This window comes from Cervus canadensis, chromosome X (assembly GCF_019320065.1).
Source record: "Cervus canadensis isolate Bull #8, Minnesota chromosome X, ASM1932006v1, whole genome shotgun sequence".
In the NCBI taxonomy this organism is placed as follows: domain Eukaryota; kingdom Metazoa; phylum Chordata; class Mammalia; order Artiodactyla; family Cervidae; genus Cervus; species Cervus canadensis.
The window spans coordinates 81,169,736-81,181,182 of NC_057419.1; positions in this window are offsets into that span (position 1 = coordinate 81,169,736).

Consider the following 11,447-nt stretch of genomic DNA (forward strand, 5'->3'; position numbering starts at 1 on the left):
GCCTTTTTTTTTTTTTTTTTTTATTTTTTTACTCTCCTCTTTCTCCTTCATCAAGAGGCTCTTTAGTTCCTCTTCACTTTCTGCCATAAGGGCGGTGTCATCTGCATATCTGAGGTTGTTGATATTTCTCCCAGCAATCTTGATTCCAGGTTGTGATTCATTCAGCCATGGCATTCTGCATGATCCATTCTGCATAGAAGTTAAATAACCAGGGTGACAATACACAGTCTTGATATATTTTGAACCAATTTTGAACCAATCACTTGTTCCATGTCTGATTCTATTGTTGCTTCTTGTCCCACATACAGATTTCTCAGGAGGCAGGTAAGTGGTCTGATATTCCTGTCTCTTTAAGAATCTTTCAGAGTTTGTTGTGATCCACACAATCAAAGGCTTTAGCATAGTCAATGAAGCAGAAGTAAGTGGTTTCCTGGAATCCCCTTGCTTTTTTAAAAGATCCAATGGATGTTTGCAAATAGTTGTGACTAAATCCTCAACCAAAATTATAATTTACCATTCTACTAACAAAGAAAAACTTATCCAAGATAATACATAAGCTAGCAAGATAAAATGAATAAGAATCCAAAGGCACGTATTTCTTTGCACAATTCTAGTTTTATTACACGGTATGGAGTTATTGAAATTAAAACAAAGATAACAATAAATTTTTAAATAAAGCAAGTAATATTATAGAAATGTGTTCATCTCTTGCCAAGAATGGAATATCCTGCCAACAGCAAATTCTGGTCTCTTTCTGTTGCCTTTAAAATTTTCTCTCTCAGAAGGACTAATAAATTTATGATGATGTAGTCAAGATGTGTTTGACTGAGGAACTAGTTTACAGCATGTAGTGAAAGTTGGGAAGCACTTCTTTTTTTGACTTAAAGTTTGGTCTGAAATAACATAATTTATATATCTGATGAAATATCTATATAACTCATGGATTCAAGTATTGATTATTTTTAACTTTATTAATAATCAAGTATAGGATAAATAATTTAACAGCAGATTTTAACAGACTTCAGTTACTAGGTGGTCAGACTGAATATTTGTAGAAGTCCAGTGCCTAACCTGCAGCTAGCTAAGTGATTACTGCCATAACGGCAAATGGTCAGTAGCATACATTTGGAATATTGTGCTTGTTCATGTTATATTGCATATTATTAACTATTTATAGCCATATTTATGCTTTTTTGACTTGTTAAGGTACAAGGATTTTTCTGAGATTTACTTTTATTTCTCATGGAGTCTAAGTCACAAATATAATAGTATGAGAAACATAATACCTTCTGTCTTGGAGTTATTCTTATGTGCATCTAAATAGGGCCTCTTAATGATATCAGTTTTACTCTATGAGCCTCGTAATAAGTATCATGTGATACATATTAAAACACAGTTGTATCCTCCATTAGGTATTATTCAACTTTACAAGGGAGCTGTGATGTACGCTAAAATATTACATTTTATAGATTTTCATTTAAATAAAAATTTAATATTTAGACTTCATATTTTTGCATTTCATAGCTAAAAATTATTTGGGGCCTTAATATATTTTAGTTCATAAACATTTTATAGAGAATCAGGCAAAATGCTTAAATTCCTGATAAGTAAAAACAATCTTGAACATTTCAAAGGTAATCTCCATAAATAGTGTGGATAGGCAAGTCTCCATGTATGTGAAAATATTAATTCAAGTAGTACAGCAGTAACAGATTCATGTGGGAGCTGCCTATTTTTCAAGGTTACATTAACTAGTTAATTTTAAGTCTCAGCCTACCAGAGAACTAAAACCATTAAACATAGCAATCTAAACAAAAGATAATAAAATTATAATAGTATAATAAAGATTTCATAGCTCATGTCTTTATTAAATAAACTTTCTAGTAAGGAAGCTAAGGAAATCTTGTCAAAATAGGCCAACAGTTTAGAGAAAACTTTCATAATCAGATTTTATTTTAAATAATTTAAAAATATAGTACATTGTGATTTTTAAACTAAACTTAAGATATAATAACTCAGCATTTGCTTTTACTCATGGTTATGTAAAAAACTTCATGGCTTGTTTTAATCAGCACTAAATACCTCCTGAAGCAGAGAAATACTGTACTATTTCAGTAGTCTTTCTAATGCTCCAATTTTATGATCCATTTTTTTTTAATATTCAGACTTGGAAATAATTTTTTACTTCAAATTTCAATAATGTGTTATAGGAGTGTAATATATGCCTTATTTTTCACAGTCTAGTCTGAAAGTTTTATGTGATTGGTGAAGTTTAATACTAACATGTTAATATAGTCATTTAAAAAATAAAAGCACAGATTTTAATTTATTCTGTGTAAAGAAAAATAGCTTTGAGATATCAGATAGACAGTGCTTCACAATAAAATAGAAAAGAGATACATGTTTTGTATGACTGTTTACATTTTCAGTCAAGCAATAAAAATCTACATTAAATCAGGTGACATAATAACCTATAAGAAAATGACATTGTTTGTGGAAATTGAAGTGTTTAAATTCAAGGTATCATCAACTGTAAGAAGATTATGTTGCTATAAACCCAACATAGAGTTGAATCTTTAGGGACATGATGTTTAATCTCATAAATTTCATCACACTAAAGGTTTATCTTTCATTAAATTATTAGCCTTATGAAGGAATAATCATCATGAAAGTGTTAAGATATGGAAGAACAAGAAAAATTCCAAAACCTTTGGAGTTGGTAATAAATCATGTGGCATTTCAGATAGTGGATAAATTGTGCTAAGTGAACTAAATGAGTATGAAATAGATTTATTTGAGAAAATGTTTAGACCATGTTGCAAAGCTTAATCATAAACAATGATCAGAAGATTGGAAGGAACATTAGTGGAAAATCAATGTATATTAAAGATCTCTAGGCAGTGACATTAGTAATATAATCAGTAGTTCAACTGTTAAATTTCAAGAAATGTTGATTTAGCAAAATATTTGTTATAGCTTTGCTATGATATACTTTACACTCTGAATGCAAATTTAATAAAATTCATTTCATTTCATGCCTCACTATAGCATAATACTTTTATATATCATGATTTCTATGATTAACTGATTAAATAATTAATCTATTTCCTTATTTTAAGAGCTGAGTCAAAACATATACCAAATTTACTAGATACAATACATACTTACCAGAAAGAAAATATGAAATTAATGACATAAGCAAAATAAAATATATTTAAAATGATGTAAACATTGTTTCCAGTATTTCATGAAAGGAGTTACAAAGTCACCACTTCAACCTAATAAGTAAAAAGTTGAAAAAGCATCAATTTTCTTGGATGCATAAATTAAGTAAGGCTTATACATAAAATAAACTTTACAGTCTGTTATCAAAAGCAAATCAATATCCTAAGAAAACTTTATTCTCTTAACACAACAGATTTTAGTTTTCTATCAACTTACTTTTATATTAAAATATATTTACCCAATAAAAATGTAATCAGCTAGTCTTGAGCATGCACAGAACTCTTTTATCAGGATTTATTTTCCATAAACCTTCTTTAATATTCTTCTTTACTTTCCCTTTTTGTCCTATGCTTTTACTACCCTTCTTTTCCCACGGGAAAAAAAAATATTTATTTTTTCCCTTTAACAAACTGCATCTTCATTCCTTACACAATTTTCCTCCATACAAAGATATTTTTTCTTATCAATTTAAGTAGTATTAATAACCTATATTCATTAGAATTTTTATTTTTTAAGCTTTAGTTTGTATTGAAAACTAAGAAGTAAGCAATTATAAATCATCTTTTACATTTACCTTTTGTTGATTGGTGAAATTATAAATGCTATTTATAATTTCTTAAAAATCGTGTGTTTTTTATAGAAATTTTTCATTGTGGCAACAAACACTTTTATTAATAGACCTAAATATCTAGCTCTTTCTGCAAAAGTAAGCCTATGTTTAGTAACTAATGTTTCAGTATCTTATTTTACTTAGGGATGATCTAGATATTTAATATTGCATTATTTAAGTTTATTTAGTAAAACTCCAATGTTTAAAGTTACCAAAAATCTGGAGAAACTAATTTCGTTAGACTGTCTGGGGTGGCCTCAGCCCACAACAGCTTGAAGTAGGGTTTCATTTCTGGGTCAGAGACTGAAACTGAGTCTTGACATACAGGGCCTTGGCCATTAGCCCAAATCCTGGAATCTAAATTCTACAAAATCTTGCCATGCCCCCAAATATATAGAAATGTTTCTTCTTCTGGAACACTTAGGCCTAATATAGCTCATTTTCTATTTGGAGATAACCACCTACTTCTGGGGTTTATAATATATCCCAGATATTTAACTTGTTGCCATGTTATTTGTGTCTTTGTCTGAGAGACTCTGTAACCACAGATCCCAAGGAAATTAAGGACTTCTATGATATTTTTATCTGAGTCTTCCACGGTAGGACTATATGTAGAATATCACCGGCCATAAGGGTGGTGTCATCTGCATATCTGAGGTTATTGATATTTCTCCCAGCAATCTTGATTCCAGCTTGTGCTTCATCCAGCCAGGCATTTTGCATGATGTACTCTGCATGTAAGTTAAATAAACAGGGTGCCACTATATAGCCCTGATGTACTCCTTTCCCAATTTGGAAACAGTCCATTGTTCCATGTCCAGTTCCAACTGTTGCTTCTTGAACTGCATACAGATTTCTCAGGAGGCAGGTAAATCTGCTTACAGATTTCTCAGGAGGCAGTTCCATCACTTCATGCCAAATAGATTGGGAAACAATGGAAACAGTTACAGACTCTATTTCTGTGGTCTCCAAAAACACTGCAGTTGGTGACAGCAACCATGAAATTAAAAGACGTTTGCTCCTTGGAAGAAAAGTTATGACAAACCTAGAAAGCATGCTACAAAGCAGAGAAATTACTTTGCCGACAGAAGTCCATCTAGTCAAAGCTATGGTTTTCCCAGTAGTCATGCATGGGTGTGAGAGTTGGACTATAAAGAAAGCTGAGCACCGAAGAACTGATGCTTTTGAAATGTGTTGGAGAAGACTCTTGAGAGTCCCATGGACTGCAAAGAGATCAAACCAGTCAATTCTGAAGGAAATTGGTTCTGAATATTCATTGGAAACACTGATGCTGAAGCTGAAGCTCCAATAGTTTGGCCACCTGATGAGAGGAATGGACTCACAGGCAAAGACCCTGATGCTGGGAAAGACTGAAGACAAGAGAAGAAAGGCATGGCAGAGGATGAGATGGTTGGATGGCATAACCGACTTGATGGACATGAATTTGAGCAGGCTCCAGGAGTTGGTGATGGACAGGGAAGCCTGGCATGCTGCAGTCCATCTGGTCACAGAGAGTGAGACATGACTGTGCATTTGAACCGAACTGAAAGGAAGTAGAATTTGGGATCAGTCAGAAAGACTAGGAAAAGTAAATGACTCCAGAGAAGCAGGTTTTAGGAGTCAGGAAGAACAAAAGAAAAGCATGCCCGAGCAAGGGCCACAAGAGAAATTTATAATTATTGATAAACTGGATGCTATAAGGAATGAGACTCTTGGAACAAGTCCAGAGGGAACAGTTCATAATCTTGAAAACAAGATATGATCCTGAGGTTGGAAAACTGACCCCAGACTGTTTCTCAACTGGCGTCTCAGAGTCACATGTTTTACCTATCTGGTGGAAAATCTATAGATAAGAATACTAGTCTTAGTTACTGATTTGTTATTGATTACTGTTTCCTACTTACTCCTACTTTGTTCCTTGTCCCTGAAGGCCACATGAGTTATACTTTAACTACCCACATATTCTTTCACTCACTGCTGAAAGTATAATAAAGCTGGCTTGGATTCAGTTTCCGCACCTTCACCTTGGAACGGTGTTGGTCCCCTGATCCTCGCTTTTCTCTGAATTCTTGTGTCTCATTTCTCATTCTCTCACCATACCGCACTTCTGGAAACCCTGCTTGTTGAGCTGGTCTCGACAGCAGGTGGCTCTGGAGAAGTAGGGATACTCTCAGGAGTAGTGGAAACTTGTTTTTTTTTTTTTTTTTTTTTTTTTCCAGAGAGATGGGAGAGCTTAGAAGTGGACCATCTAAAATATCAGGAGAGTTTTCTGGTTCCCTAAATTTTGAATTATGACAGCTGTATAGGGTGGGATTTTGGTAAAGGACAATGAAAGCCTGAATATAGGGAAATCAGCCCACATTCCCATCTTGGGGCAATAAAGATTCAATTGCAGAGTGATGTTGTAGTTTACAGACCCATTTTCAGTCCATTTTTCTCCACTCTCTAGTTTATACCAAGGCCTCACACTGGTACACTGGAGCTTAAGTTTTTCCTTTTTTAGCTCTTAAAATTTTTTCAATTCTTAGATATACTCCAAGGGCATTTCTTCTGGCTTGGAGGGATATCTTCCCATGTTGAGTTACCTGCAACTGAGAACAAGAGAGCTCTCCTAGAAATGGAATCTGGCATCCCAGAAATATTTACCAGGAGGCTTAACCTGAAGAGGTTCAGGACATCGAGCAAATTCCCTTCAAACCTGATGGGGTTTCAAGTGTTCTCTGCTCTGCCAGTGATTCCTGATCTTGTATTCCTTGGTACCTTGCACAATGTGTGCCCCTATGTGGCCAGGGGAAGACATTTGACTAATTGCCAGAACTTTCCTTAGGAGAGATCCTTTGTCTATAGAACATATGTCCTAAGATAAGTTGCCCTATGCTCGGGTGTATTCCTCAAGAATGAGTATCTACAAAGTTTATGATTCAGGCTTCTGGGCCAGCCCAATAGGCTGTCTGTAGCAGTGTAGAGTGCCAAAACTTGTAGAAAAGGGAGTTCACTAGATGCAAAAAGGAACTCTTGGAAAAACTAAAATTGGATGCTCTGGAAGATGGCATGGGGTTCAATGCTTCAGGGTAGGGAGATGGAGCAATTCTCATAATAAATTACTGCACTGTAAGTGAAGTGAGAGATAAAACAGCAGAAGAACACCAAACCTTTTACCCTAACTGTCTGGGATCTCAGATGGAATTGGGAATCATCTGATGATTTTATCCGACAGAGACAATACTGAGTTTGACAGTGGTGGGGACGCAGTCTAGCTATGATGTCCATGAAATCTTTTCCTAAAAGGGAGCAGAGATATGAAGTGAGAAAGATAAATTGCTGTGTGAGTGAAGTGGGAAAGATAAGCATTCCATAAAGGACAGTAAGAGAGAGAGAGAGAAAACAGAGAGAGAGAGAAACTCTTCAGGCTCCTTCATTGTCAGAAATAACATTTCCACCGTGTCCCAAAGGACAGCATCAGCTGTCACCAAAGCTTTATTTGAATCTACATGGCCTGGGATGATGGGAAGCCCATCATCCCCAATGTTGTGCGGAACCATAACATTGTGAGCAGAGGATATGTCCTTCAAGTCTTGAAAAGAAAACAAAGCAGAGACCAAAAGAAAGAAAGCAAAATCAAAAATCAGGGGCCTCAAGCTGCAGCAAAGCTTGAGGCAAAGCCATGGGCAAAGACCATGACTTACCTTGAATTCCCTGTGTATTCTAAGCCACTTCAGTTGTGTTCAACTCTTTGTGACCCTATGGACTGTAGCCTGCCAGGTTCCTCTGGCCATGGGATTCTCCAGACAAGAATACTGGAGTGGATTGTCATGCCCTCCTCCAGGGGATCTTTCCAAACCAGGGACTGAACCTGTGTCTCTTACATCTCCTGCATTGGAAGGTTTCACACTAAATATAATCTCAGCTGGCTTCAGCCTGCAATGGCTTACAGCAGGGTTTTGGTTCCCAGTCAGAGACTGAGACCTTGCAGCAGTGAGCGCTGAATCCTAGACACCAGATCAGTGGCCAGTGACAAGGTCTTGCCAGAAAATAATTTCCACAAGACAGAAATTAGTGAAAAAAGTAAAGTGCTTATTAGGAGGGATAAGAGTACAGTACATGTAGATAGACACATGGGCAGACTCAGAAAGACAGTTGCATCCTCCTGGTAGTCTGAATCACTTTTATGGGCATTTCTTCCAGATTTCCTTTGGCCAAACATTTTGATTTGCCTGGTTCTGAGTCCTTATTTGGTGTGTATCAGAATCCTCTCATGTGTGCATGTACTAAACACATCTCTTAGCCAAGATGAATTCCAGTTAAGAGGCTTATGGTTAGATTTGATAGCACTCCAGTTTTGACCTCCAGAGAGCTTTCTAGTCAGGAAGGTCTCCTTCAAAAGAGATGAAAAGTTGTGGTCTCAATTTTTATCTGGAAAGGGTCCAGCTTCCTCTCTCGATTGTCCCATTACTGATATTTTGGAATTGCTGTCCACAGGGAATGAACTCCAACTGCAGTTGGAGTGGTGGTGGGGGGATATCTACCTCCTGCCTCAGACACACCATAAAACATAATTATCTTTAAATAATTCACTTGAAAGCTCTTAGCCCATTTACATATACTGGATTACAATTATGTTTAGATTAACCATGAGACATTAGACCACATCAGCCACAAGCCCAAGATGTTTTTCTCATTGATATAATTTATAGCAGAGATAACATGAAATAATCTTGACTTTTTAGTCAGGATGACTTTTTAGTAAACCTAGTGTCAGGGGGCGGGGGGGGGGGGGGGGGGGTGGGTGTAATTTCCTCGGTTCTGTCTCATCACAACAAAAATTTGAAGTGATGGATGGACCAGCAATGTAGCCCTCAGATGGGCCAGTTACAGCTGTGTTACAGCTCAGTTTTGTTTAGAAAGTGAAGGAAAATATATCCTTGAGGCATGAGGCCATGCTGATCCAAAAGACGTGAAGAGAAGAGAGGCCCCCAGCCCAATTTTGGCTCCTCTTTTTACATGTTTTTTTTCTCCTCCCCTTGGGCCTGCCCTATGTAAATTGGGCTAGCCAAGAGTGCTGTTTGTTTTACCTGAGGTCCTCATTCAGGTCCTTGAACCTTCCTTTGTTCTACTTTTGTATGCTTTTCAAAACCATCCTTGTCTTTTAGCCATCACCATTCTGGACTCCTTTTTCCTATTCTAACTACCTAAAACCTAGCTTCAATAAAAGTAATACATATCTGTATTAATTAAGTCAACAAAGTTAAATTTTAATACTGAATATTATTTTACTGTTGAATGCTTCTCAGATCACATGAAATTAAACTTTATGTGAGTTAGTTTCTACTTAAAAATATCTAATTTGTAAGCACTTATTTTTAAGTCAATTAAATGGAGTTATTTTATACACTTAATTTAGATAAAACAATCTAAGGGAAATATATGTACACACAAACATAAAAACAGATATAACTAGAGATTTCATAGCTTCATTTCAAAACATAGAAAATAAACAAATATTATACTATAAACTTACTAGTTTATTAATAATAATAGCAATAAATTAAATCTGTTCAGACGACTAAGGCTTTTGGTTATTTGTAGAAAAGAGTTTTAAGATTTGTGGTTGTTCTTTAGAAGTCCTTAAGGAGGCAGTGATTTAGATCTTAAGGGAGACTTTTCAGCAGTTTGACTTTAAAAAATGACTTAAAAAAATAAATTATTTATTTATGCTGTTCCTAATTCTACCAGATTGAGCTAACTAGGCTCAGTTTCATGTCATTGTGGGATCTATTTACATTTCTGATTTGCAGAGACTTGTAAGATAAAGACAGTTGCTCTTAATTCACCAAAAAACTAATCTGTCATCACAGTCAGTCAGTCAGTTCAGTCACTCAGTCGTGTCTGACTCTGTGCAACGCCATGAATCACAGCAGGCCAGGCCTCCCTGTCCATCACAAACTCCCGGAGGTTACTCAAACTCATGTCCATTGAGTTGGTGATGCCATCCAGCCATCTCATCCTCTGTCATCCCCTTCTCCTCCTGCCCCCAATCCCTCCCAATATCAGGGTCTTTTCCAATGTGTCAACTTTTCGCATGAGGTGGCCAAAGTACTAGATTTTCAGCTTCAGCATCAGTCCTTCCTGTGAACACCCAGGACTGATGGGTGGAATTTAGGATGGACTGGTTGGATCTCCTTGCAGTCCAAGGGACTCTCAAGAGGCTTCCCCAACACCACAGTTCAAAAGCATCAATTTCTTGGCACTCAGCTTATTTCAAGTCCAACTCTCACATCCATACATGACCACTGGAAACACCATAGCCTTGACCAGATGGAACTTTGTTGGCAAAGTAATGTCTCTGCTTGTTAATATGCTATATAGGCTGGTCATAACCTTCTTTCCAAGGAGTAAGCATCTTCATTTCATGGCTGCAATCATCATCTGCAGTGATTTTGGAGCCCCCCCAAAAATAAAGTCTGACACTGCTTCCACTCTTTCTCCATCTATTTCCCATGAGGTGATGAGATCAGATGCCATGATCTTAGTTTTCTGAATGTTGAGCTTTAAGCCAACTTTTTCACTCTCCTCTTTCACTTTCATCAAGAGGCTTTTTAGTTCCTCTTCACTTTCTGCCATCAGGGTGGTGCCATCTGCATATCTGAAGTTATTGATATTTCTCCTGGCAATCTTGATTCCAGCTTGTGCTTCTTCCAGCCCAGCGTTTCTCATGATGTACTCTGAATATAAGTTAAATAAGCAGGGTGACAATATACAGCCTTGATATACTCCTTTTCCTATTTGTAACCAGTCTGTTGTTCCATGTCCAGTTCTAACTGTTGCTTCCTGACCTGCATACAGATTTCTCAAGAGGCAGGTCAGGTGGTCTGGTATTCCCATCTCTTTCAGAATTTTCCAGTTTATTGTGATCCACACAATGAAAGGCTTTGGCATAGTCAATAAAGCAGAAATAGATGTTTTTCTGGAACTCTCTTGCTTTTTTGAAGATCCAGCAGATCTTGGGAATTTGATCTCTGGTTCCTCTGCCTTTTCTAAAACCAGCTTGAACATCTGGAGGTTCATGGTTCATGTATTGCTGAAGCCTGGCTTGGAGAATTTTGAGCATTACTTTACTAGCGTGTGAGGTGAGTGCAATTGTGCAATAGTTTGAACATTCTTTAGCATTGCCTTTCTTTGGGATTGGAATGAAAACTGACCTTTTCCAGTCCTGTGGCCACTGCTGAGTTTTCCAAGTTTGCTGGCATATTGAGTGCAGCACTTTCACAGCATCAACTTTCGGGATTTGAAATAGCTCAACTGGAATTCCATCACCTCCACTAGCTTTGTTCGTAGTGATGCTTCCTAAGGCCCATTTGACTTCACATTCCAGGATGTCTGGCTCTAGGTGAGTGATCACACCATCGTGATTATCTGGGTCGTGAACATCTTTTTTTGTACAGTTCTTCTGTGTATTCTTGTGACTTCTTAATATCTTCTGCTTTTGTAAGGTTCATACCATTTCTGTCCTTTATCAAACCCATCTTTGCATGAAATGTTCCCTTGGTATCTCTAATTTTCTTGAAAGATCTCTAATCTTTCCCATTCTGTTGTTTTCCTCTATTTCTTTTCC